General features: G+C 37.1%; 1 pseudogene; it reads right to left on the bottom strand.

Moving 5' to 3' along the window:
• Nucleotides 1-245: 245 nt before the first annotated feature.
• LOC101965894 (aurora kinase A pseudogene) lies at nucleotides 246-26,817 on the bottom strand (annotated as a pseudogene).

Genomic DNA, 26,817 nt, shown 5'->3' on the forward strand with positions numbered 1-26,817 from the left:
AGCCACAGGCGAAATCCTTAAAAGCAGCACGACTTGTGGCTGCTTTCCCTCTGAAGGGTGTGGTTACTACAGTGGAGCTCTCTGGGCAGGGAGGCTGAGGCACTGCATGCTCAGCAGGACACATGACATTTCCCATAGTGCTCTCTCTAGGTCAAAGGCAGGTAGGTACTCGACAGTAAGACGAGTCTCAGCAGCATGTTCCTGAAGACTATATAGCAGCCCTGGTTCAACACTTCTCTCCCTGCATGATTATGATTATTTATTAGTTGACTCTTTGCCTTTTTGGCAATTCAGTGGCTTTGATGAATTTGCTGTGATCGAGGGGTGTTCAAGTACTTCACTTAGAGTTGGCCTCTGGCTTGGATTATGCTTCAACAGTCTTGAAATGAGGTCCCTGGCTCCCTCCGTCACAGAGTCAGGGAATGTGAATTCAACCTGTGATATTCTTCTGTAGGTCTCTTGGTGTGTGTTTGCCTCAAAAGGAGGCTGCCCAACTAGAAATTCATAGCAAAGAACTCCAAGGCTCCAGAGATCCACCTTCTCATCATGCATCTGGCCTTCAATCATCTCAGGGGGCAGGTAGTCCAGGGTGCCACAGAGAGTGGTTCTCCTGGAGGATGGAGCATGTACTGACCACCCAAAATCTGCAATCTTAAGCTCTCCAGTTGATCCAAGAAGCAGGTTCTCTGGCTTAATGTCTCTATGAATAACTCTCTTTGAATGGCAGTAAGATAGGGCGTTTGCTAATTCAGTTATGTAAGTAGCAGTTCTCTGCTCATCAAACTTGGAAAGTTTCTGAAGTTCTCTATAGACCATTCCAAGCAGTGCATACTCTAGAATTAGGTGAACTCTGGTGGCATCATGAAAATAGCCATACAGCCTGAGAATATTAGGATGCTGGAGGTGGGACTGGATCTCTACTTATCTTCTGAGCTGATGCTCCACTCCTGCTTTCTCCAGCTGAGCTTTAAATAACACTTTAAGAGCCAGAATAAACTTGCTTTGTTTTACTCTTGCCAAATAAACATTGCCAAACTTTCTTTTACCCAGTGGGCAACCAGTGTCAAAATCTTCCAAAGTCCATTGCCTTTTCTTTGAGTCTTCATTTTTCTGTTTTGATGCGAGTTCCCTTTCAGGATTATTTCCAGGCACTGATGGCTGGGATTGTTCACTCTTCTGGGTGTTGTTCACTGGCCGGGAGACAGGACAAGGTATACTGGCTGCCTGCAATTTATTCTGTCCCAGTTTCTGACTGGAGACAAGCTTTTGTGCGTGCAAAGGAACACGCTGGGAAGAATTTGAAGGACATAAGATCCGCTGAGCCTGGCCACTGCTTGTAGACAACGGGTTCTGAGAAGGAATATGCTGAGTGACCAGAACACGTTTTGGACCTTCACCATGTGGAACTGTAGCTTTAACGGGTCCTGAAACAGTTTTCTTTAGATCTGTCCAGGATCACGCCGCCGAGTCCTCCCTAGAGCTCCTCAATGTACAAGTCTTTTACATCTTTGGTTAAATTAACACATAAAAATTTAAACTTTTTATTATTATCATAATAAAATTGTTTTCTTAGTTTCCTTTTGAAATGGTTTATTATGAGTATAGAGAAACACAACTGATTTTATTGATTTTTTAAAAATATGCCAACCACTTAATTTGTTTATCAATTTAATCAGTTTTTTGGTGGAATCTTTAATTTTCTATATATAAGATTGTTTTTTAGCAAACAGATGATTTCATTTCTTACTTTCCTATTAGGATGTCTTTGCTTCCATATGGCCTTTATCATGTCAAGGTACATTTCTCTACATCTCATCTGTTGAGACTTTTTATCTTGAAAAGGTACTGAATTTTGTCAAATGTTTTTCTTGCATCTATTGAGATGATCATATGATTTTTATTTTTCATTTTGTTAACATAATTTATCAAGTTTATTCATTTGCATATGTTGAACTATCCATGTGTCCCAAGGAAAAATCCCACTTGATCCTGGTAAATAATTCCTGTAAGATATTATTGAGTTTGGTTTGCTAATATTTTTGCTAATATATTTTTAGTTTTATATTTATATTTATATTTTCATATTAGGTTTTTACATCAAGAATATTGTCCTGCTGGGCTGAGGTTGTAGCTCAGTGGTAGAGTGCTTGCCTTGCATGCGTGAGGCCCTGGGTTTGATCCTCAGCACCACATAAAAAAATAAATAAATAAAAATAAAGATATTATGTCCACCTATGACTTAAAAAATGATATTTGGGAGAACTCAGCAATAAAACTGTTCAATCCTGGCTTTTCTTTAATAATGAGACTTTTATTACTAATTCAACCTCTTTAGTAATTTTTGGTCTGTTCAAATTTTCTATTCATGACTTAGTCTTTGTAGTTCATCTGTGCCTAGGAATTATCAGTTTCTTTTAGATCATCCAATCTAATGGATTCTACTTATTCATAGTAGTTTCTTACTAACCCTTTTATTTTTGTATTATCAGTTTAATTTCTCCTCTTTCATTTCTGATCTTATTTGAATCTCCACTTTTTTTCTTCCTTCATCTAATTAAGGGTTTACTGATTTTATCTTAAAGAAAAAACACAACTCTTAATTTCATTGATCATTTTTACCATTTTTGTCATTTATTTCCCCTCCTTCTGCTTACTTTGAGCTTAGTTTGCTCTTTTTACCCCCTAGTTCCCTGAGGTTATAATGTTAGATTGTTTGAGATCTTTCTTTTTTGAAGTAGGTTTTTATCGCTATAAATTTACCTTTCAGTCTTGCTTTTGCTATGTCCCTTAAGGTCTAGTGTGTCATGTATTCATTTTTTCTGTCTCAAGGTATTTTTTTCATTTCTCTCTTCATTCTTTTTGTGACTCGTTTATTCTATAGCATGTTGTTTAATTTCTACATATCTGTGTATTTTCCAAGATTTCTCCTGGTATTGATTTCTAGTTTCATGCCATTGGGATAATGATTTGATAATTGATTTGATTTTAATCTTCTTGAATTGGTTGTTTTGTGGCCTAAAATATGCTGTATCTTGGAGAATGTCTCATATGTACTTGAGAAAAATGTGTATTATGCTGCTTTTACATGGAATGTTCTGTATATGTCTGTTAGGCCCACTTGGGCTAAAGTGTAATTCTAATCCAATGTTTCCTTCTTCCTATCTAGATCATCTATCCTTCATTGAAAGGGCAGTACTGAAGTTCCCTACAAGTATAATAGTATAATGTATCTCTCCCTAGATCATTTAATGAAAGTCTGTTTTTAGGTGCTCTTTTGAGTGCATATATATATATATATATATATATATATATATATATATATATATTTACAATTGTTATGTCCTCTTGGAGAATTAACTCCTTTTTCATTATAAAATGACCTTCTTAAATTTTTAGTAGTAGTGAGGATGGGGCTTAGAGCCTTACACATGTAGGCTAGCACTCTACTATTGAGCTACATCCCCAGACCTTTTTTTTCCATCTGGAGTCATCTCACTAAACTGCCCAAGCTGGCTTCAAACCCGCAATCCTCTTGCATCAGCCTCCTGAATAGCTGGGATTACAGGAGTGCACCATTGAGCTTGGCTTTGTCTCTATGCAGATTTTGACTCAGTCTAGTCTACCTATGTATTGCTCCCGTACTCTTTTGTGCAGAATCTTTTTATCCTTTTACTCTCAGACTGTGAGTCATTAAAGATGAGTTGAGTCTCTTGTGGGAAACATGATTGGATTTTTTTTTTTAAAGAGGAGAGAGAGAGAATTTTTTAAAATATTTTTTCAGTTTTAAGTGGACACAACATCTTTATTTTTATGTGGTGCTGAGGATCGAACCCAGTGCCTGTGCATGCCAGGCGAGCGTGTTACCACTTGAGCCACATCCCCAGCCCTGATTGGATCTTTTCAACATATTTGCTCAACTACTCTTATCTTTTTATTAGGAAATTGACAGTTAAGGACTTGCTACTGCCATTTTCTTTTCTTTTTTAAAAAATTTCTTTTTTTTATATATATTTCTAAAAAATTTTGTAGTTGTACACAGTAACTTTTATTTTATGTGGTGCTGAGGATTGAACCCAGGGCTTTGCACATGCAGAGTGAGCGCACTACTGCTGAGCCATAACCCCAAACCCAACTACTACCTTTTTCTTAATCACTCTGACTGCTTTGTAGTTCCCTCTGTTCCTCTCTTGCTGTCCCCTTGTGACTGGATGGTTTTCTGTGATGGTGTGCTTTGAATGCCTGCATTTTGTAAACTGTGCCACTACCCTAAGCTTTTACTTTGCAGTTACCACAAGGCATACACAAAAATATCTTATCCTTGCAACAGGCTACTTTAAGGTGATGACAACTTTAATCAATATAGAAATGATACTTTCACTCCCTCCTCTATACTGATTTATGATTTTATGTCAAAATTTATGAGATTTCTAAAAACAATTTGTATCCCATAACAATTTACTGTAACTACAGTTGTTTTTAATAGTTTTGTCTTTTAACTGTCAGAGTAATGATAAATTGGTTTACATACTACCCTTAAAGCTTTAGATAATTCTGGGTATGACTATGTATTACTTCTGCTGTTGGTACTTCTTAAATTCTGCAATTCAAGGGGGTGTCTCAACCTCACTGACAAGTTCTGGGATATCCATGGATGTATTCTTGCCTGTGGATCATTCCTAGTTGGATTTCTGTGTGAGCAAGTGGAATACAGAGAACTCCTACTCTGTCTTTCTCACCTCACTTTCTCCAATTTCTTTTTTGTATACTTTCTCCAATTTCTTAATATAGATTGTGTAATGAGTTCAATTCATGAAAATTTTTGTTTCCTGTACTTCTCCATATATTTTATGCTTAACTTGGGACTAGGTGGACAGAGTAAATTAGATAAAATTACCTCTCTTTAAAAAAAAAAACCTAAAATAGTATAAGAGATACTATAGGTTAATTACAATATGTCCTTAGCAGATCAACAAAGAAGAACATCAGGAAGCCAACAATGTTTTGAGAACTGCATTTTCCAAGTTAGTGCTGAATACCCTGTACTGGTGGTATTGTTGGAGGGTACAGATCCAGAACTATCCTCATCTCCTGTCCCCCAATTCTCCTTCCCTGCTCCCTTATTCCTATGATTCTCCTTTTCCCAAAGTACCTGACACCATAGTGGGGAAAAATTTGGAAAGCAAATAGCCACAAAAGCAGATGTTTAGTCATAGCAAACTTTCCAAGCCAACATTAACTTCAGATTGACACAATTATGCATGATTTGAACTTCAGACAGATAAAAGAAGAAAAATGCCTTCAGATATTTTAATCAGAATTCTAGGATTTATAGAACATTTAAAGATCCTTAGATGATACTGGGAAAGTCTATTAATGAAATTTCTATTAGGTTTAAAAGTTAGGAAATGACAGATAATATAATTGAATAAAAAATTATAAAAATAAGTCTGAATAATTAGTTATAAATTGAAGAAATTTCAGTCATCTGTTCCGTAGATTAAAAATAGAAAATAACATTTGTGCATACCTAATTGAATTAACATACAACAAATAGAGAACTCCATGATTTCAACTACCTCCTCCTAATATGTGTGCCAGCAGGTTTGCAAGAGAAGTTGGAATATAAAAACAGCTTTTGGTTAAATAAGAATTTTCTTTTAGTCTTGCATTTAAAGCAAAAGAAGAAAATCATAAGATACATCATTTAATATAAAGGTTTATATAAGAGGAAAGTATATGTTGATTATTAATGTTTAAAATTCTATAATTTTAAACAAAGTTACCATTTTATTGGAAATCAACTATAGCCTAACATTTTCTGAAATTGTTACCATTTGAGATTGGGAGAAGTAATTATAAGTCTTCAGAAAATAATTCCTCAGTTTAGAGTGATACACTGAGGTAGTGTATACTCATGTTTGTGTTGGAGTTGTTCCCTGCATTACATTATAAATGCAAAACTGGAGTAAGGCCTTGTCCTGTAACTGTAATCTAATTTCAAAGTAAAAAAAGAGTTGGTGTGAATAATAAAAAGACATACTACTTGATTGCCTAACACTACTTGATTGCCTTAAATTTTTTAAAAATAGAAATACCTCCTCCTAAAACAAAAAGGAAAATGTTTGGAAAAAATTTTGATCTTAGGCTTTGTTAGTTTAAATAATTCTAATATAAAACATTTAAACACACTTGAAGAAAACTTGAGTGTGTGTGTGTGTGTGTGTGTGTGTCCATGTGTGTACCTTCTATAATACAAACAGGGTTTGAGTTTAGCACGGAGGTAGAGCGTGTGGTTGGAATGTGCAAGACCCTGGAACTGATGCCCAGCATCACATAAAATAAATAAAAATATGTATACATACACATACATAACACTATAAAACTAGTTTTTCTTGTTCAAAATCATTTGGGCTCTGTGGATCCTCTTTTTTTTCACATAAACTTTTGTATCAGCTTATTAAATTATATCCTTAAAAATCCTGCAGGGATTTCGATTGGTATTTTCTTGAATCTGTACAGCAATGTGGAAGAATTGAGGTATAAATAATATTTAGACTTCAATTTCATGAGCATTGCATTCTACTCACTTATTTACATCTTTAAGTTCTTTATTTTGTTTCTCTGGGTTCATTTCACTGAACCATAAAATTGTACATATTCATAGAATACTATGGTGTTCCACGCTTATATACATTGAATAATGTTCAAATCAAGATAAGCATATCTATCTCCTCAAACATTATTCATTTGTTGAATACATTATCATTACCTCCAGTCACCCTGATGTGCAATAGAACACCAGAACTTCTTTTTCCTATCTAACTATAATTTAGTACCCAGTGACCAACATTCCCCCGTTCCTCCCTCCCCATACTCTCTCCAGTCTTTGGCAACCACTATTCTATTTTCTACTCTCTGTGAGATCAACATATACAACTGAGATCTTATATGTGCTTTCTATGTTTGCTTATTTCATTTAATACAGTCTGCACTAGTTCCATACAAGTTGTCTCAAATGACAAGATTTCATTCATTTTATGGCTGAAGAATATTTCAACACTCACACATACGTTTTTATCCACTTATCAGTTTATTGACACTTAGATTGTATACATATCTTGACTATTGTGAATATACTGTACTAAACATGGAAGTGCAGATATTTCTTCAACGTACTATGTTGAGTTCATTTGTTTTGGATATGTTCCCAGAAATGGGCTTGCTGGATAATCTGGGAGTTCTAGTTTTAATTTTTTTGAAGAATCTCCATACTGTTTTCATAATGATATGCTAATTTAGCCTTCTACCTGGTACACAATACCCATTCTATTTTGTATAATGTTGTTGTTGTTGCTATTATTATTATTATTATTTGATTCCCTGATGATTAATGATATTGAGCAATTTTTCATATATTTGGACCACCTGCATTTCTTCTTTCAACAAATGTCTATTCAGATCTTCTCATTTACAAATTGGATTACTTGTTTTTTCTTGAGTTTTTTTAGTTCATTATTTATGCTGCATATTACACTTTTTTAGATGAATAGTTTGCCAATATTTTCTCCCATTCTACTGATTGTCTCTTTATTGTTCATCTTTGTTGTGTAGAAGCATTTTAGTTTTATGCTGTTTTTGTTTTGATACTGGGGACTGAACCAGAGGAATTCTACCACTGAACTATATCCCAGCCCTTTTTTTTAAATTTTCAGACAGATCTTGCTAAGTTCCCATGGCTGACCTTGAATTGTGATGATTCTTCTCCCATGTTGCTTGACAGAAGCATCTTAACTTGATATAATATCATTTATCAATTTTTACTTTGATCTCTTATTTCTTGCCTATTCCAATGTCCTGAAGCATATGCCCGGTATTCCTTCTAGTAGTTTCATAACTTCTGGTCTTATACTGAAATCCTTGCTCCATTTTGAGTTGATCTTTGTGACTGGTGAGAAATAAGTGTCTACTTTCATTGTGCTACATTGTATATATCCAGTTTTCCTGGTATAATTTATTGAAGAGACTATCCTTTCTAATGCATGCTTTTAAAACCTTTCACACAGATCAGTTTTCTGTATAGGTATCAGTTCACTCGTAGACTCTATACAGTCTGCATATTTGGGTTTATGCCAAAAGAATGCTGCTTCAGATACTAGAGTTTTGTAGTATATTTTTTATCAGGTCATGTGATATCTCCTGCTTTGCTCTTTATATGCTCAAAGGCACTTTGGTTGTTTGGAGTTCTTAGGGTCCCCTATGATTTTTCTTCTTTTTCTATACCTGTGAAGAATGTCATAGGGATTTTAATAGGAATTGCATTAGATCTATATATCACTATAGGTAATATGAAAATTTTGACAATATTCTTATAGTCCATGAACACAGGATATATGTGCTAGTCAGCTTTTCATTGTTGTAACCAAAATACCTGTCATAAACAAAGGAGGAAAAGTTGTTTTGGCTCTGAGTTTTAGAAATTTCAGTTTAAGGTCAGCTGGCTCCAATGCTTTGGGCCTGAGGTCAGGCAGAAACCTTATGGTGGAAGGATGTGTGGTAGAGAGAAGTTGCTCAGATCAAGGCAGCAGGGAAACAAGGGAAGAAGGGACCAGGCAAGATAAACTTTTCCAGGGCATACCTCCAGAACCTACTTTCTCCGGTTAGGTCCCACTTCCCAATAATGCACTCAAATTATTCACAAGTCAAATGGATTAATCCACTGATGAGGTTAAAGCCCTCATGATCCATCTGTTTCCTTACCCCTAGACATTGCTGATTTGGTGACTAATCCTATAATTACTTGAGCTTTTGAGGAACATTCCAAATAACAATATCCTTCCATTATATATGTCCTCCTCAATTACTTTCCTTAGGCTCTATAATTTTCATTGTAGACAACTTTCACCTCTTTGGATAATTTATTCCTATAAGTTTTTTTTTATCTATTGTAAATGAGCTTGCTGCCTGCCTTTTAAAGATCTGTTATTGAAGCATGGACATGCTACTAATTTATGTATGATTTTTTGCATACTACAGCTTTGCTGAATTCATTAATTCTTGTATTTTTTTGGTAGTCTTTGAGGTTTTCTATATATAATATGTTGTTTGCAAACAGTTATAATTTGACTTCTTTCCAGTTTGTAGACCCATCATTTATTTCTCTTGCCTTAATTGCTATGGTGAGGACTTCATAACTAAGTTGAATAAAAGTGCTGAAAGTGGACAACCTTTTATTTCAAATCTTAAATTTTTACTCTCCTCTATTCAGTATGATGTTGGCTCTGGGCTAGTTAGATGTGGCATATATATTTATATATAAAATGTAGAGGAAAATAGTGCTATACTTGACTAGTTCAAGTTTTATGAGAGGGAATACTGAATTTTACCAAATGCTTTTCCTATACATATTGAGATAATCATTTGCTTTTGTGCTATATTCTGTTGATGTGTTTTATTGGCTTTATTGATTTGTGTATGGCAAATCATCCAATTCCTGGAATGAACTGCTTGATCATAGTTAATAATTGTATTGATATTAACTAATAATTTACTGAGGATCTTTACATTTTGGTTCAACAAGGATATTGGCCTATGGCTTTTGTTGTTGTATCCTCATCTGGTTTTGGTATTAGAGTCATGCTGAACTCATAGAATGAGTTTGGAAGAATTCCTTCATTTTCAATCTTTTGAAAATAATCTGGAAAATACTGATAATTTTCTCTCCTTAAGTGTTAGAATGCAATGAAAACCATCTAGTCTTAGGGTTTCCTTTAATGGGAGACTTATTATTACTGATTCAATCTCATTACTTATTATCCATCTGTTCAGGTTTCTATTTCTTCAGGATTCACTCTTAGTAAGGTATATGGGTCCAGGAATTTGTCCCTTTCTTCTAGCTTATCAAACTTGAAGTATTATTGTTCATAATCATCTCCATTAACCCTTTGTAGTTCTCTGGGATCAGTTGTATTGTTTCTTTCTTCATCCTAATTTTCTTTTTATTTTATCATGATCAATTTTTTTAGTTTTCTTTTTTTAAATAAATGGCAGTGGAATGCATTACAATTCTTATTACACATAAAGTACAATTTTTCATATCTTTGTATATAGAGTATGTTCATGCCAATTCATGCCTTTGTACATGTATTTTTTTCCATTACAATTCTTATTACACATATATACCACAATTTTTTATATCTGTTTATATATAAAGTATGTTGCCACCCAATGAGTCTTCATACATGTACTTTGGATAATGATGTCCATCACATTCCACCATCCTTGATAATCCCTTGCCCCTCCCTTTCCCTCTTACCCCTCTTCCCTATCTAGAATTCATCTAATCCTCCCATGCTCCCCCTCCCTACCCCACTATGAGTCAGCATTTTTGGGGGGGGATTGGCTAAATTCACTTAGCATTATCTTCTCCAACGCCATCCATTTACCTGCAAATCCCATGATTTTATTCTCTTTTATTGCTGAGTAAAATTCCATTGTGTATATAAGCCACATTTTTTTAATCTATTCATCCACTGAAGGGCATCTAAGTTGGCTCCACAAATTAGCTATTGTGAATTGTGCTGCTATAAACTTGATGAGGCTGTGTCCCTGTAGTATGCTGGTTTTAAGTCCTTTGGGTATAGTCCAAGGAGAGGAATAGCTGGGTCAAATGGTGGTTCCATTCCCAGATTTCCAAGGAATCTCCTTACTGCTTTCCATATTGGCTGTACCAATTTGCAGTCCCACCAGCAGTGTATGAGTGTACGTTTTTCCTCACATTCTCACCAACACTTATTGTTGTTTGTCTTCATAACAGCTGCCATTCTGACTGAAGTGAGATGATATTTAGAGTAGTTTTGATTTGCATTTCTCTGATTGCTAGAGACAATGAGCATTTTTTCATGTATTTGTTGATTGATTGTATATCCTCTTCTGAGAAGTGTCTGTTCAGGTCCTTGGCCCATTTGTTGATTGGGTTATTTGTTTTTTTTTTTGGTGTTTAGCTTTTTGAGTTCTTTATATACCCTAGAGATTAGTGCTCTATCTGAGTGAGGGGTAAAAATTTGTTCTCAGGATGTGGGCTCTCTATTCACTTCACAAATTGTTTTTTTTTGCTGAGAAAAAACATTTTAGTTTGATTCCATCCCATTTATTGATTCTTGGTTTTAATTCTTGTGCTCTGATTTTGTTTTTCTGAGGCTACTTTTTTCTCAGTCTATACAAGGGGTTATCAATTTCATTTATCTTTTTGATATCATTGTCTTATTGATTATATTTATTATTTTAGTCTATTTTGATTATTTCTTTAATATTTCTCTGTACTAGTTTTGTTTTGCTTTGTTATTCCTTTTCTGGTTCTTTAAGGTCCTTCTACAGGTTGTTTAAGCTCTTTCTGGTTTTTTGATGTAATCATTAATTGTAAATGACCCTGTTAGTACTGCTTTTCACAATATACCAAGTGGTATATTGTGTTTACTTTTCCATTGATTTCAAGCAATTTAAAAAATTCCTTCTTAATTTACTCATTGACCATTTGGATGTTCAGGAGTATCTTGTTTAATTTTCATGCACTGCATAGTTTCCAAAATTTATCTTGTAACACATTTTCACTTTCATTGCATGGTAGCTAGAAAAAAAACTTCATATTATTCCAATTATTTAAAATTAGTGAAGAGGCTCTTCAACAAAATGGTGCTGGGAAAAATGGGAATCCACATGTAGCAGAATGAAATTGAACCCCTATCTCTTATCATGCACAAAACTCCTCAAAGTGGATAGAGGACCTGCCTAGGCATTACATCCTATTAGAAGAAATTGTAGGCCTAACTTTCTGTCATATCAGCTTAGGAATAGAATTCTTCAATGAGAATCAATAAATGGGATGGTATCCAACTAAAAAGCTTCTTCACAGCAAATGAAACAATTAAGACCATGAAGAGAGTCTACAGAATGGGAGACAGTCTTTGCCACCTGCACCTCAGAGCATTAATCTCCAGGATATATAAACTCAAAAAACTTAACATCAATAAAACAAATAACTCAATAAATGGGCAAAGGAAGTAAAAAAAGCACTTCACAGAAGAAGAAATACAAATGGTCAACAAATATATGAAAAAATGTTCAACATCTCCAAGCAATTGGATAAATGAAAATTAGAACTACACTGAGGTTTCATCTCACTCTAGTGAGAACGGTAATTATCAAGAATAAGAGTGTAATGGTCAATTTGAATTTTTAAAGTGATTGGATTAAGAGGAATATAGGTGTAGATGAGGGTGTGTCTATAAATGATTGTCATATGGGATAGCCAACTGAAAATAAAGACGGTCCCTAAGTATGAGCAGCACCAACAAATAGGGTGATGGCTTGCATGGAATAAAAGTTGGAAGAACAAGGAAGCCACAACAGATGCAAACTTGATTCTTCTTGAATGGGTTGTTGATTGCTGCTGTGATCTTCTGCAGATACCAGACTTGTTTCTTCATTCTTCCAAAGCAGACTCTGCCAATGATTCTCCAGAAACCTTTGCCTGCGACTAGGGTAGCACCATTGATCCCTCTTGTTTTGGGACTTCAGCCACTTGGATTGCACGGCTACTGGTTCTTCCAGCTTTCCAGCCTGCAGATTGCCATTGTGGACTACTCAGTTTCTGGTCAAGTAAGCCAACCTAATAAGTCCCCTTTTTATAATTATATCTCCTGTTGATTCTGTTCCTCCCTGACTAGTGCAACCAGTAATGATAAATGTTGGTGAGGACATGGGAAGGGGGAGTTACACTCATACCTTGCTGGTGGGACTGCAAGTTGGTACAATCATTCTTGAAAGCAGCATGGAGATTCCTCATAAAACTTGGAATGGAACCACATTTGATTTGGGTATACTATTCCTGGGTAGTCCTACTCAAAGGACTTGCTTAATATCAGCATACAATAGTGACATGGTCACATCAATGTTTATAGCATCTCAATTCACAATAGCTAAGCTATGGAACCGAACTAGGTGCCCTTCAACAGATGAATGAATACAAAAAAATGTATATGTACACAATGGAATATTACTCAGCTATAAAAAGTATGGCTTTTATGACTTTTGCTGGTAAATGGATAGATCTGGAGACTATCATGCTAAGTGAAATAAGCCAATTCCCAAAATCCATAGGCTTAATGTTCTCTCTTATATGCAGATGCTAACACATTATAAGGTGGGGGAGGGAAGAATAGAAGTTCACTGGATTAAAGAAAGGGTAAGAAAGGGAAGGAGGGAGGATAGGAATAGGAAAGATAATAGAATGAATCTGACATAACTTTCCTATGTTCATAAATACACCACCAGTAAAACTCCATATCATGTACAATCACAAGAATGAGATCCTAATTAGAATAAGTTATTCTCCTCATATGCATAATGCCAAAATACACTCCACTGTCATGTATTTCAAATAAACAAATAAATGAGTGAGTGAGTGGAGACAACTTCTGTGGCCTAACATATATCAAGAAGAATGTTTCATGTGCCTTTGAGATGAATGTGTTCTTCCATGGTTGAATGGAGGGTTCTATAGATGTTAAGTTAATTTTGATTTAGGGTCCAGTTTGTCTATTTCTTTGTTGATATTTGTCAAGATGGTTTATCATTGCAAGTGGTTTGTTAAATTCACATATTATACTTTTTTGAACTTTATGCTCTTAATTTTAAATCATGTATAGGAAATTTTTATTTTTTAAATTTTAATGTTTGCTTGACATCTATTAATTGTACATATTAATGACATTCATTCAATGTGATATTGCCATGCATGGAAACAGCATACACTAAATTCAACCTCCCTTTATCCATCTTCTCCCTCTCTGTACACACCATGTACTATTAATCAGCTTTCCATATTTAGGTCAATATTATTTGAGGTTCCATACATGAAGTTAAGCAAGCAGTTCTTGTCTTTCTCTATTTACATATATTTTGCTGCATATGAAAGGATTTTGTTATTCTGTATCACTGAAAATATTCCATTGCATACAAAGACAACATATTCTTCATCAATTCATGTGTGAATGGGGAAACTAGGCTAATTTAATCTCAGGATAGCCTTACTGTGTACAGTAATCTTGGTTGGCAGTTATTTTCTTTCAGGACTTTAAATATATCTTTCCATACCCTCTTGACCAGTAGGGTTTATGTGAAGTGATGTGCTATTGGTCACATAAGACTACCCTTAAATGTTCATGCTTTTATGTTGCAGATTTTAGAATTCATTCTTTTTCTTGTGTTTTTGACAGTTTGTGAAGATCTTTTCTGGTCATGTGTATTTGGGGTCCTGTAGGCTTCATGGATGTCATATTTTTCTCAAGGTTTTAGAAGTTTTCTGTTATTGTTTCATTGACTAAGTTTTCTATGCTATTTTATATTCATCTTCAGGAATTCCAACTAGGCAGAATTTTGTTCCGTTAATTGTCTTCCAAACAACATGAATGCTCTGTTCTTTTATTTTTTTTTTCATTTTTTATTTGAACTTTATTTCTGTTATTTATACATAGATGCTCCTCAGCTTACAGTGGGATTATGTCCTGATAAACCCACCACAAGTTGAAAATACCTTAAGTCAAAATACATTTAATATACCTCACCTACCAACATCCTAGCTTAGGAACACAGTTAACTGAAAAGTGTTGGTGTTTGTCCTTGTGATCATGTGACTTCCTGGGAAGAGCAGTGATGGGAGGGGAGGGGAGGGGTTGGGGGGATAGGAAAGATAGTAGAATGAAACAGACATTATTATTACTGTGTGCATATTTGTGACTGCATGACCAATATGATTCTGTAACCTGTACACTCAGAAAAATGAGAAATTATATCCCATCTGATTCAAATGTATGATATATAGAAGTCATTGTACTCTCATGTGTAACTAATTAAAACAAATTTTAAAAAGTTGAACAAAAGTGAAAATTATAATATTCTAAAGGTTTCATAAATAAATAATATTCACATGGTCATGACAAAGTAAATACCGAATTGCCGCAGTCTGGCTGGGCACAAATCACGAGCCACTGAAGCAGGAACAAACTTTATTTTCGAACTGCAAGAAAAAACCTCACACACGCTCCTGGGGAATCCTCCCACAAGCCACGCGGCTCCTGCAGGAACCCCCAGCCGGAAATAGCTCCCTGGAAAATCTCTCCTCCTGCATTTCGCCAACCAATGGGAACTCCCGGGGAATCCCCGGAAATCCCCATAAGAACTCCAAAATAGCACAAGAACTCAAAAGTAGCGGCAGAGGCGGATATTAATGCCTCACCTGTCAATCAATACTGTTGGCAAAATGCCCAGGAGCCATACAGACTCGGCTGTGGCTCTCAGCATCTCCCCCCTTCTGTTTAATTAAACAACAAGTAATGTGGCTTAGGGACCGTGCCTGTTAGGTAGTCCAATTCAACATATGGTCCTTACCCGTCATCAGATGAACTGACCTCTAGGCGTCAGCCTCCTGTCTTAGGTTGGTACCACTGCAATCGGATCATACCCGTCACTGACTACCGGTCCAGCATACAGCCATACTTGTGGATAGGCCTTTGCACCAGTGGGGGGGTGAGGTTCTTTGCCTCACCTCTGTTGGCCCCCAAATTTGGCCTTGGTGCCAATGGGGGGGTGAGGTTCTTTGCCTCACCTCTGTTGGCCCCCAAATTTTAGACCATCACTAGTAGAAGGGAGGAGGATGAAAAATGCCATGACACCAAGCCAATTGAGGGATCCTTTAAAAAATTGTACCACCGGTGACACCATCAGCAAAAATACTCCAGTACTACCACAATTGGCTGCACCAACAGATAGTTCACAATGCATACAAGTGATACATAGTCCAGGCAAGTTCTGCAAGTAGTTCAAAGCAGACGAATGTGTCAATATGTCCATTTCCTCCCAAAGTAAATCGACTCCTTGATTGAGCATTATTTGTTGAGTTATTATTCATTGATGCATCAGTTTATACAGTTTGTTGTGATAACTATCGAAGAAGCTGTAGTTTGGTTTTATATTTGTCTTCACTGGCACTGGGATGAAGATAGGAATTCTGGCAATGATGCTAAGAAAAAAATTATGTAACATTCCAACAGGCACTAAGAAAACAATTTTTTTTGAACAATTTACATTATCCTGAAGAGAATTATTAAATATAATGAGAAGGAAAGGTGAAAGTAAACAAACAGATCTGTTAACCTCCTTATTTGTTCACATATTAAAACAATTTTCAACAGCTGTTTACCCAATCTAAATTAAACCATTAAAATCACATGAATAAAAAAAATTCGGATTCATTTATTCATGAGCACTCATATAAGATATATGGACATACACACATACAGACATACAACACAAAACAGAAGTGTGCGCACATAACATACAACACATAAGACAATAGTAAAGGCCTTGTAGCTTTACCTAGGTGAAATCTCCATTGCAATGTATAAAAACTCCATAGTCAAAAAAACAAAACAGATCAGAAAAACATTAACCTAGATCTGTATGAGCTCAAAAATAAAATAGAACTTTATGATGTGGGAAAAGGCAATAATAAAATATTGAAAAAAGCATCCTGGTTAATCACTGTCGCAGATGTAAGGATAGCCAAACTGGAGCTCTGGATATCAGCTGTTATGGATTTGAGTCAAATCACCTTTTTTTTTGCTTTTGTTTTTGTTTTGGTCCATAGAATTCGCTTTGGTTAGTTTCTCTGGAATCCAAATCGGCTGTTGTTCTCCCTGTGGAAACACACAAACAGACCCCCGATTCCAGACAATCACTGGGTCAGGACCTTTCCATTGTCCTGTTAGAATATCCTTCCAAAGTACCTAAGGCTTACGTACATTTTTTGGACACACATGCCTTTCCGCAGCACTAAGCCCTGATGAATCCAAATTTAAAAAGTTTAGAGTAAAAAGGGTTATTTTAAGTTTATCTTTGGGGGATATATACCCCTTTCCAATTCCCTCTTTTTGCTTTAATAAGTACATTTTAATAGTTTGATGAGCTCTTTCAACTATGCCTTGTCCCTGAGGATTGTATGGGATTCCTATTATATGAGTAATGCCAAATGATGAGCTAAATTGTTTAAAAGAGGTAGAAGTATAACCAGGACCATTATTTGTTTTTAACTGTTTAGGAACGCCCACAGTGGCAAAATTTTGTAAGCAATGAGCTATAACATCTTTAGTTTTTTCTCCGGCATGAAGGGAGCCCATCAAAAATCTGGAAGAAGTATCAACTGTAACATGCAAATATTTTAATTTTCCAAATTCTGGCAAGTGTGTGACGTCCATCTGCCAAATATGGTTAGGTATCAGTCCTCTAGGATTGCCTCCAAGTTTAACTTGTGGTAAAAAGGTCACACAATTTTGACATTGTTTTATTATTTGTCTAGCTTGTTCCTTAGTTATTTTAAAACGCTTTTGTAAAGTATTAGCATTAACATGAAACCCTTTATGAAAATGTGTAGCTTCTTCTAGTGTAGAGAAAATATGTATGTCATGTGTAGTTTTGTCTGCTAAATCATTGCCCAAAATAAGGGCTCCAGGCAATCCTATATGTGCTCTGATATGTCCTATAAAGAATGAATCTTTTCTGTCCCAGATTAGACTTTGTATAGCAGAAAACAAAGAGAAAACAGTAGAGGAAGGGGAAATCCTACCAGCATCTTCAAGGGATACTATAGCATTAACTATATACTGACTATCAGAAAATAAATTAAATACAGAATCTTTAAACATCACAAAAGCTTGTAAAACTGCATTAAGCTCTACCTTTTGAGCTGATTGTTTGGGTACTAAAAATGTAAAAGTTTGATCAGGGGTAACTATTGCTGCTGTACCATTATTTGACCCATCAGTGAATATATTTGTAGCATTCATGATAGGGGTTTTTCTTGTCATTTTTGGAAAAACTACAGGATGTTTAGACCAAAAAGATAACAAAGGATTAGATGGTAAGTGATTATCAAATGAAACATTAGATTTATACATGATTATTGCCCAAGTATTTAACTCATTAGCTAACTCATCAATTTGATCCATAGTATATGGAGTAATAATTTTATTGGGAGAAATTCCAAACACTGCCTTTGCTGCTTTTATTCCTTTGAGTATTAATTGTCCTACAGCCTTAGGATACCTAGTAAGAATAGTGTTAGGAGAATAAGATAAATGTATCCACAATAATGGACCTTCTTGCCAAAATACTCCTGTAGGAATATTTTTTGTTGGTATTACAATAAATAATAAAGGCAAACTTATATCAATTCTATCCAGATGCATATTTTCCATATATGTTTCAATAATTTTTAATGCCTTTCTTGCTTCAGGAGTTAACATGTGGGGTCAATTTGGATCTGATGGACCTTTTAGGATATCAAATAAAGGTCCCAACTCTCCTGTTGGTATGCCTAGATAAGGCCTTATCCAATTTATGTCTCCTAATAACTTTTGAAAGTCGTTAAGTGATCTGAGTTGATCTACTCGTATTTGAATTTTTGGTGGACGGACCATGGTTGAGGATAATAGAACTCCTAAATAATTAATTGGAAAATTTAATTGTACTTTATCTATTGCTATCTCTAGATTATAATTTTTTAATAAATTTGTAAGTGTGGCATAACATTCTAGCAATGTGTTTTTATCTTTGTGTGCCAACAATACATCATCCATACAGTGAAATATTTGTAGTTCAGGATTTTGATTTCTAAGTGGCTGGATTGCTTTATTAACATAAATTTGACACATAGTTGGGCTGTTAGCCATCCCTTGAGGGAGCACTTTCCATTCATATCTCTGATCAGGACCTTCATGATTCAGTGCAGGGATAGTAAATGCAAAATGTGGACTATCCTCAGGATGAATTGGAATTGAAAAGAAACAATCTTTAATATCTATAGCTAAAACATACCAGGTTTTTGGTAAAGCAAACAATTGGGGAATCCCTGATTGAGCAGGTCCCATAATAACCATCTCATTATTAATGGCTCTTAAATCTTATAATAATCTCCATTTACCAGATTTCTTTTTAATGACAAAAATGGGAGTATTATAGGGAGATACGGAAGGTTGTATATGTCCCTCTGCTAATTGTTGTTTGACCAGGTCATGGGTTGCTTGTATCTTTTCTTTAGTCAGGGGCCACTGAGGAACCCATAATGGTCTATCTGATTTCCAAGTAATTTTAATTGTCTCAGTGACCCCTTCTGAAAACCCAGTCCATGTCTATTTATTCCTTGATTTATTTGAATCGGTGCTGCTATACCTTGTTCCCCTAATCTTTTTTCTTCCCTGAAACCTTGTCTAGCCCTAATAGTGGGTGCATTTGGATTGATGTTATTTGTTAATGTCAAACCTAATTGATCTAGGACATCTCGTCCCCATAAATTTATAGGAAGATGATCCAATACATATGGCTGTATAGTTCCTTCACATCCTTCAGGATCCTTCCAATCTAATACCATTGCACTTCTATGGGGATTAGTTGCCACTCTTAGGCCTTGAAGCGTTTGAGTGGCTTGTTGTAATGGCCAATGTTTTGGCCATTCTTGACGAGATATGATGCTAAGGTCTGCACCTGTATCCAGTAGCCCATTAAATTCATGTCCTTGAATATTTAGTTTTAGCATGGGGCGAGAATCTAAATTCAAAGACAGCATAGCCCAATCTACACCTGTGGAGCCTAAACCCCTGGAACCTCTTTCCATAGTACTACTGGAAAATTTATCATGTAGGCTGGATATTATTAATAACTATGCTATTCTATCTCCTGGTAAAATTACTGATATACCCTTTGGAGAACTAGCTATAATTTTTATTTCACCTTCATAATCGGGATCAATTACCCCAGGACTTATCATAAGTCCTTTTAGCGTAGAAGAACTGCGTCCTAACAATAAACCTACTGTTCCTTGGGGAAGCAGTCCTTTTACTCCTGTGGGAATAATTTGAACTCCCATCTCTGGAGTTAGTACTGCTCTGGCGGAGGCGCAGATGTCCAACCCTGCGCTCCCTCTGGTTCGTCTGATGAGAGATCTGATGGATAATGTGTCCTGGGCACTACCCTGATGGTGTTGCTGGGTTCCTCCAGTGCCCCTTACATTTGTGGTCGTGGGCCCCGGAGCATTGGGCCCCCCTGTCCGTTTTTTGGCAATGGAGCCTGATGCCTTTCTCCACGATATCGTGGGTAAACACCTGGTCCTTGTCCATTTTTTGATAACGGCATTCATTAGCCCAATGTCTCCCTCTATGGCATCGTGGGCAAATACCCGGTGTTCTATTCCTTTGATACCTAACTTTGTTAAACCTTCCTCCTATGGGGCAACTCCTTTTAAAATGTCCTGTTTGTTCACAATTGTAGCATGTTTTTGGCCTGGCATCTAAAGCCTGTTGTACTGCTGCCAAAACTTGTCCTTGTTCATTAATGTCTCTACATAATTTAATATATGTGTTTAAATCTTCATGTTTCCATGGTCTAATGACCTCTCTGCAGCAACGATTTGCTTGGTCATAAGCCAGTTGTTTTATAAATGGCATTGCTTGTTCTGTATCCCCCAAAATTCTGGAAGCTGCTTGAATAAGCCTATCTACAAATTCAGCGTAAGGTTCATTAGTTCCTTGTATTACCTTAGACAATTGACCTTGTAAATCTCCATGCCCCTGTAAAGTTTTCCATGCCCTAACCGCATCTACAGCAATTTGTGCGTATATGCCAGGATCATATTCAATTTGTTGCCGTTGACCCTCATAAGGTCCTTTTCCTAACAACATATCTAGATTTCTTTGAGGGTAACCGGCTGCTGCATTTCGCCTAGCTGTCTCCCTGCAAAATTCCTCATTGGCAACCTTCCATAACAAATATTGTCCTCCATTTAGCACCGATTTACACATGCTAGCCCAATCTGCTGGAGTCATGTCCAAGTTAGTAATGGATTCAACCATGCTTACAGTGAAGGGTGCTTGAGGACCATAGGTTGTTACAGCCTCCTTTAACTGCTTCACTGTTTTGAAATCTAACGCATGGTGAATTCGCTGCCCTCCTGCATGCTCACGTACAGGGCATGCAAATCTTTGAGGTCCTGTCTCAGGATCCCATCTATCAACTACGGGGGTTGAGGAGGTTGAGGGCCACTCAGCTATCTCCATAGGTGGAGCTGTTGGTTGAATTACACCCTCTGGTAATAGAACAGTGTTAGTAGCAGCCTCCTGTAGCTTTTTCCCTAATAGCTGTTTCTCCTCTAAGCTTTCTTCCTTTAAATTTTCTTCCTCTGTCTGACTAGCTTGAGAGACCTTCTCTTTTCCTTGATCTAAAATGTCTTTCTCTATGGTTTGAACCTCTAACAATTTATTTAACACTCTTTCAGTTTGTTTTTTACTAATTTCTAATCTGTTATAAAGATAACGCAACCCAATAAGATAACACACAACAAAACCAAAACAGAATGAAACAAAAACGGAACAAAAAATCATATCAATTTTCCTATTTTCTTGACATGTACATTTGTGGTCTATTTCTCTCTCTTCCTCAGGGGCAAACAACTTCAAACCTTGAGCCAACCATTTTTCCCAGTCTGCCTGAGAAAATTCTAGGGATAGGCAGCTTGAAACAAAAACAAAACAAATCAAAACAAGAACATATTGTTTTTTAAAATGGTCACCCATTCTCTTGCCTTCCCTTAGGGGCAAGCAATTTCACTTACCCTGAAGCTTCAGACGTTCCCCGTACGGGCCGCCAAATGCCGCAGTCTGGCTGGGCACAAATCACGAGCCACTGAAGCAGGAACAAACTTTATTTTCGAACTGCAAGAAAAAACCTCACACATGCTTCTGGGGAATCCTCCCGCAAGCCACGCGGCTCCTGCAGGAACCCCCAGCCGGAAATAGCTCCCCGGGAAATCCCTCCTCCTGCACTTCGCCAACCAATGGGAACTCCCGGGGAATCCCCGGAAATCCCCATGAGAACTCCAAAATAGGCAAGAAGTCCAAAATAGCGCGAGAACTCAAAAGTAGCGGCAGAGGCGGATATTAATGCCTCGCCTGTCAATCAATACTGTTGGCAAAATGCCCAGGAGCCATACAGACTCGGCTGTGGCTCTCGGCACCGAATATTTTTAATCATTCCTTTATATTTTGTTTGTGTGCTTGCTTGTTTGTTGGACTAGGATATTTTAATAGATCAATCTTCAAGTTCAGGTATTCTACCTGATCAAATCTGTTATTGATGCTTTCAACTGTTTTTGGTTTTGCTTATTGGGCTCTTGATTTACATTTCTCTTTGGTTCTTTTCCAAATTCCCTATCTTTTTGTTTTTTCTCATATATATCCTGCATTATTTCCCTCGTTTCATTTAAATGTTTATCTGTATTCTCTTAGATCTCATTGAGATTCTTTTGGTAATCATTCTTGTAAATTCTTTACTGGGCACTTGGTCTGTATCGATGTCTTTGGGATTTGTTGGTATATTTGTTTTATTTTGAAGGTGTCATGTTACTTTGCTTTGCTTATTTCTTGTCCTTCTTTCTCCTAAAGATGTGTCCATTTGAAGTGTCAGTTTAGTAAGCGATCATGGTTTTGTTTCCAGCAGGGCACTATAGTTTAATCTCTCCATAACTTCTCTGTCAGTAATCAATGACTTTGGGCACAGTAAATACTACAGTGGTATTGAAGAGACCCTCTCTCTCTATGAAACATGTAAGAATAGGAGCCCTCTGTGCTCAGGCAGAATGATGGGGTACTCACTGTGTGATCACAACCACGATGGGAGTGGTGCTCCAAGGAGGTGATGGAGGTTTCCTCGGGGAGTGTAATTCTAACTCTGTTACTAGCAAGGATCTGGTGCTGACGGTCATAGCAGAGGTGAGGGGCCCACAGCACCTGTCCTCCTTCCAGGCAGTGGTTCGGGCCCAGACACTGTACAAAGGAGAGGCGTGAGCTGCAGCTGCACATGCAGCCCTGACAGCAGCATGTGCTCAGATGCATGCAGGGGCGGAGCAGCAGCAGCACAGGTGGGATAGAAGCTGGAACATCAGCATCCCCCTGGTGTATGCAGTGAAGTGCAGGCCCAAGGATGGGGCAGCGGGGTGGCAGGTAAAGCTGTGGAGTTGCTCATGCTCCCTCCACATACACCCACGGGCAGGGCAGCAGCAGGAAACCACTACTTTCCCTACCAGCCCTGTCAGCAATAGGTGTCTAGGGATGGGGTTGTGGGAACCACGTGGGCACCTGTATTTAGTCCTGGTGCTGGCATCAGTATACATGTCATGCTCTTCATCTCAGAGAACAAATGCCTGCATCTACTGGCTCTCTGGGGCAGTGCCTTCCATCCCCTCCCATGCCAGCACCTCCATTCCCAGGAGTGCAGGGTATCCACAGGCTTGAGTCCAGTCACTCTACTGGTTAAGTTGGGTTTAAAAGGCAGCTACTCTCTGAGTCAGGACAGTAGGATGTCTATGGGGTGCCAGGGAGGGATGGGAATATGCAGGGTTCCTGACCCCTATACTAGCACACTTTCATTGGCTCCTAGCTACAGTACCTTGGAGGATTGTGACATCCTTTTCCAAAACAAAGCTGCTGTGTAGGATTCGGGTTGCTTACCTAACTGGGATGCAAGCCAATGAGGACTATTGAGATTTTCTAGTAGATAAGATTGCCAGTATCCATGCTGTAGGGCTTTCTGGAACTCACCAATTCACTTTTATTTCTGCAAAGAGGAATCTCCCCCTCCTCAGCCTGTGGAGTAAGGGTATCATTTTCTAGGGCATATTTTTTCTTTCTATAATGTTGTCCCAGATCTCAGAATGTAACAATGTTCCGGTCTATATCTTGCTTATTTCCAATATTCTTCCAAGGTCAGTCACCTCAAAATGCAACTGTACACCTATTTCTTTTGCTCTTCTTTGTGGAGAAGAAAGTGAGTGCTGTGTACTTCTATTCAGTCCTTTGGAATATCTCCCTCTGATATTATGTTGTATCTTTCCCTTGAGGTCTATTAATATTTGCTTGGTATATTTATGTGCTCTGACATTGAATGCAACTAAATATATTATTTCATCTTGCTGAATTGGCCTTCTTATCACTAGTGATCTACACTGTCCCTTTTTACTGCTTTTGATTTAAAGTCTATTTTACATGATACTCTTGGATTCTGTGGGGCTCCATTTTCATGGAATATCTTTTTCTAACCATTCTCAGTCTGTGTGTCATTAGAGATGAAGTGAGTTTCTTATAAGCAACAGATAATTGGATTTTCTTAATTCACCATTTCTTAATTGATTCCAAATAATTTATCTTGATAAAGTCTTATTATTGCCATTTTGCCCCTTGTTTTCTAGTTTTTCTCTTATACTTTTCCCCCTCTTCTAGTCTTCATTTGTTGAATAAGTTTCCCTAGTAGTATATTTTGGTTGTTTGCTTATTATTTTTGCTATATCTATTAAGGGTTTTGTTTCATCATTACCACAAAAATACTTTTGATTATAACAAGTTATTTTGAAATTATAGCAACTTCACATTGACCGTAAAGATAGGAATAGAAACAAAAAAGGCTGAATGTGCTGGTACACACCCATAATCCCAGCTACTCCTGAGGAGGCCAAGGCAGGAAGATGGCAAGTTTGAGGCCACACTGGGCAACTTAGCAAGATTCTGTCTAAAAATAACAAATGTAAAAAAAGGGCTGGAGGCTAGTTCAGTGGTAGATCCCCTCTGGGTTCAATCACCAATACCCCTCACTCAAAATTAAAAAATAAAGAAGAAAAAATAGTAACTTAAAAAAATATCCTACAAGGACTGGGGATGTAGCTCAGTCACAGAATGCTTGCAAGGCTTGTGCAATGTCTGGGTTTGAACCAGCAATGAAGAAAAATAAGAAGACCTACAATTATACTCCATTTCTTCTCACATTTTGAATTTTAGATGTCCCATTTTACATCTTTTTGTAATGTATATCTCTTGATATACTGTAGCTATTTTAAATAGCTTTTAGAGTTTAAATTTATAAATTATTTACATACCATGTTTCTCGATTTGTCTATATAGTTACTCTTAGCCTGAGTTTTATACTTCCTAGTGATTGCTACATACTTGTCAGTGTCTCTTTCAGTTTGAAGAACTCCCTTAATTGTGTCTTGTAGGTCAGACTAGTTGGTAATATGTTCTCTCGGCTTCTGTCTGGGAAATCATTACTTCTTCATTTCTAAAGATCAGCTTTGTTCAGTAGAGGGCTCTTGGTGGGTGCTTTTTGCCTTCAGGATTGTGACTGTCTCATCCCACTCCCTCCTGGCCTGTAAGGTTTCTGCTGTCAGGTGGATTGGGACACTCCTGTGTGTCTTGCCACTTTCAGAGTCCTCTTTGCCTTTGACATTTGAGTGTTGAGAGCCACAGACAAGTCAAGATGGCGCCTGGCACTTTGCCAAGAGGAGTGGTTTGAGAAGTCACGCCAGTGAGCCATTAAGATGATACAGATTCCTTAATGACTGACTGCTGTGTCTAGATTACGTCAAATAAGCTGTAATTATTAAGATGATAAGGATTCCTTAATGACCAATTGATGTATCTGAATGTTAATTGAAACAAGCTGTGTATAATCAGTTAAGTGTATATATACCTCTACTGTCAACAATAAAGTGGCTCCCGCTGTATCAATCTTCACAAGTTGCTTGTCTCCCCCCCCCCCCCCCCCCGCGCCACTTGGCTACAATGTGTCTTGAGGTAGACTTGGCTGTGTTACATCTGATAGTGACCTTTGACCTGCCTGTACCTGAATATTTGTATCTTTCTTCAGACCTCTCCCAGAAGTTTTTTGTTGTTGTTTTCTCCTCAAATTAGTTTTCTACCCATTTGTATTCTCAAGCACCCCCTTGAACCTCAGGAACCTGAATATTTGATTTTTTTTAAAATGCTGTCTCAAAGTTTCCACAAGATTTCTTTTTCTTCTCCAATTGTGTGTCTTCAAATTCATTGATTCTTCTGTTTGACCTATTCTGTTATTGACACCTTTCTTCTATTGTATGTTTTCATTTTATTTGTCATACCTTTCAGAACCTTTGATTTTTTTTTTAAGTTACTTTCATCTGTTAAATTTATCTCATACTGAATTGTTTTTATTAAAATTAATTGATTCCATAAAACAGCTATTTTAAATCCCCTGAGATTTCAGATGTATCGATGACTTTATGTTCAGTTTCTGGTACCATATTTTGCTGATTGGGTAAGTTTACAGTTCCCTGAAAGTTCATGATGCTTGTTGGCATGTGACTATGTTTGCACACTGAAGATTTGTTCTAGGCTTCATAATCTGGATTTGCGCACACACGTCCCTGTGTGAGTGTGTCTGTCCTTCCAGAAATTCTAAGCAGACTGTTTTTTTTTTCTCTGAACTGGTGGTCACTGTGGCTATTTTGGCACTAAATAGTGCTCAAGGCCAAGTTTGCCATGAATCTGAAATTGGAGGGGGGGGGGTGTCACTGTTTTTGTACTAAGAGTGGTTTATCACAAATCTGATTGATGTGTTTGTTCAAGAGGGTCTGGGGAAGTGCCTAAAAAGGATGGCTCATCCCCATTAAACTCTGCCTGGCACTGGGATAGGCCCAGACACCTGCATGACAGGCACCAGCCTGTGATCAGACTCTGTGGGATTCTGCCTCATACCAGGCCTCACTATGGAAGGTCTCACTCTAGGTCCAGAGAAATTATTTTTACTTACCTTCTGCTTCTTTCCACAAGTGGACATTGATTGTCCACCATTTTTAGGATTCCTAGGGTTGAAGGAGGGAAAAGTTGGGGCATTCTTGTGGTCACCCAT

Source organism: Ictidomys tridecemlineatus, chromosome 8 (genome assembly GCF_052094955.1).
Source record: "Ictidomys tridecemlineatus isolate mIctTri1 chromosome 8, mIctTri1.hap1, whole genome shotgun sequence".
Taxonomy (NCBI): Eukaryota; Metazoa; Chordata; class Mammalia; order Rodentia; family Sciuridae; genus Ictidomys; species Ictidomys tridecemlineatus.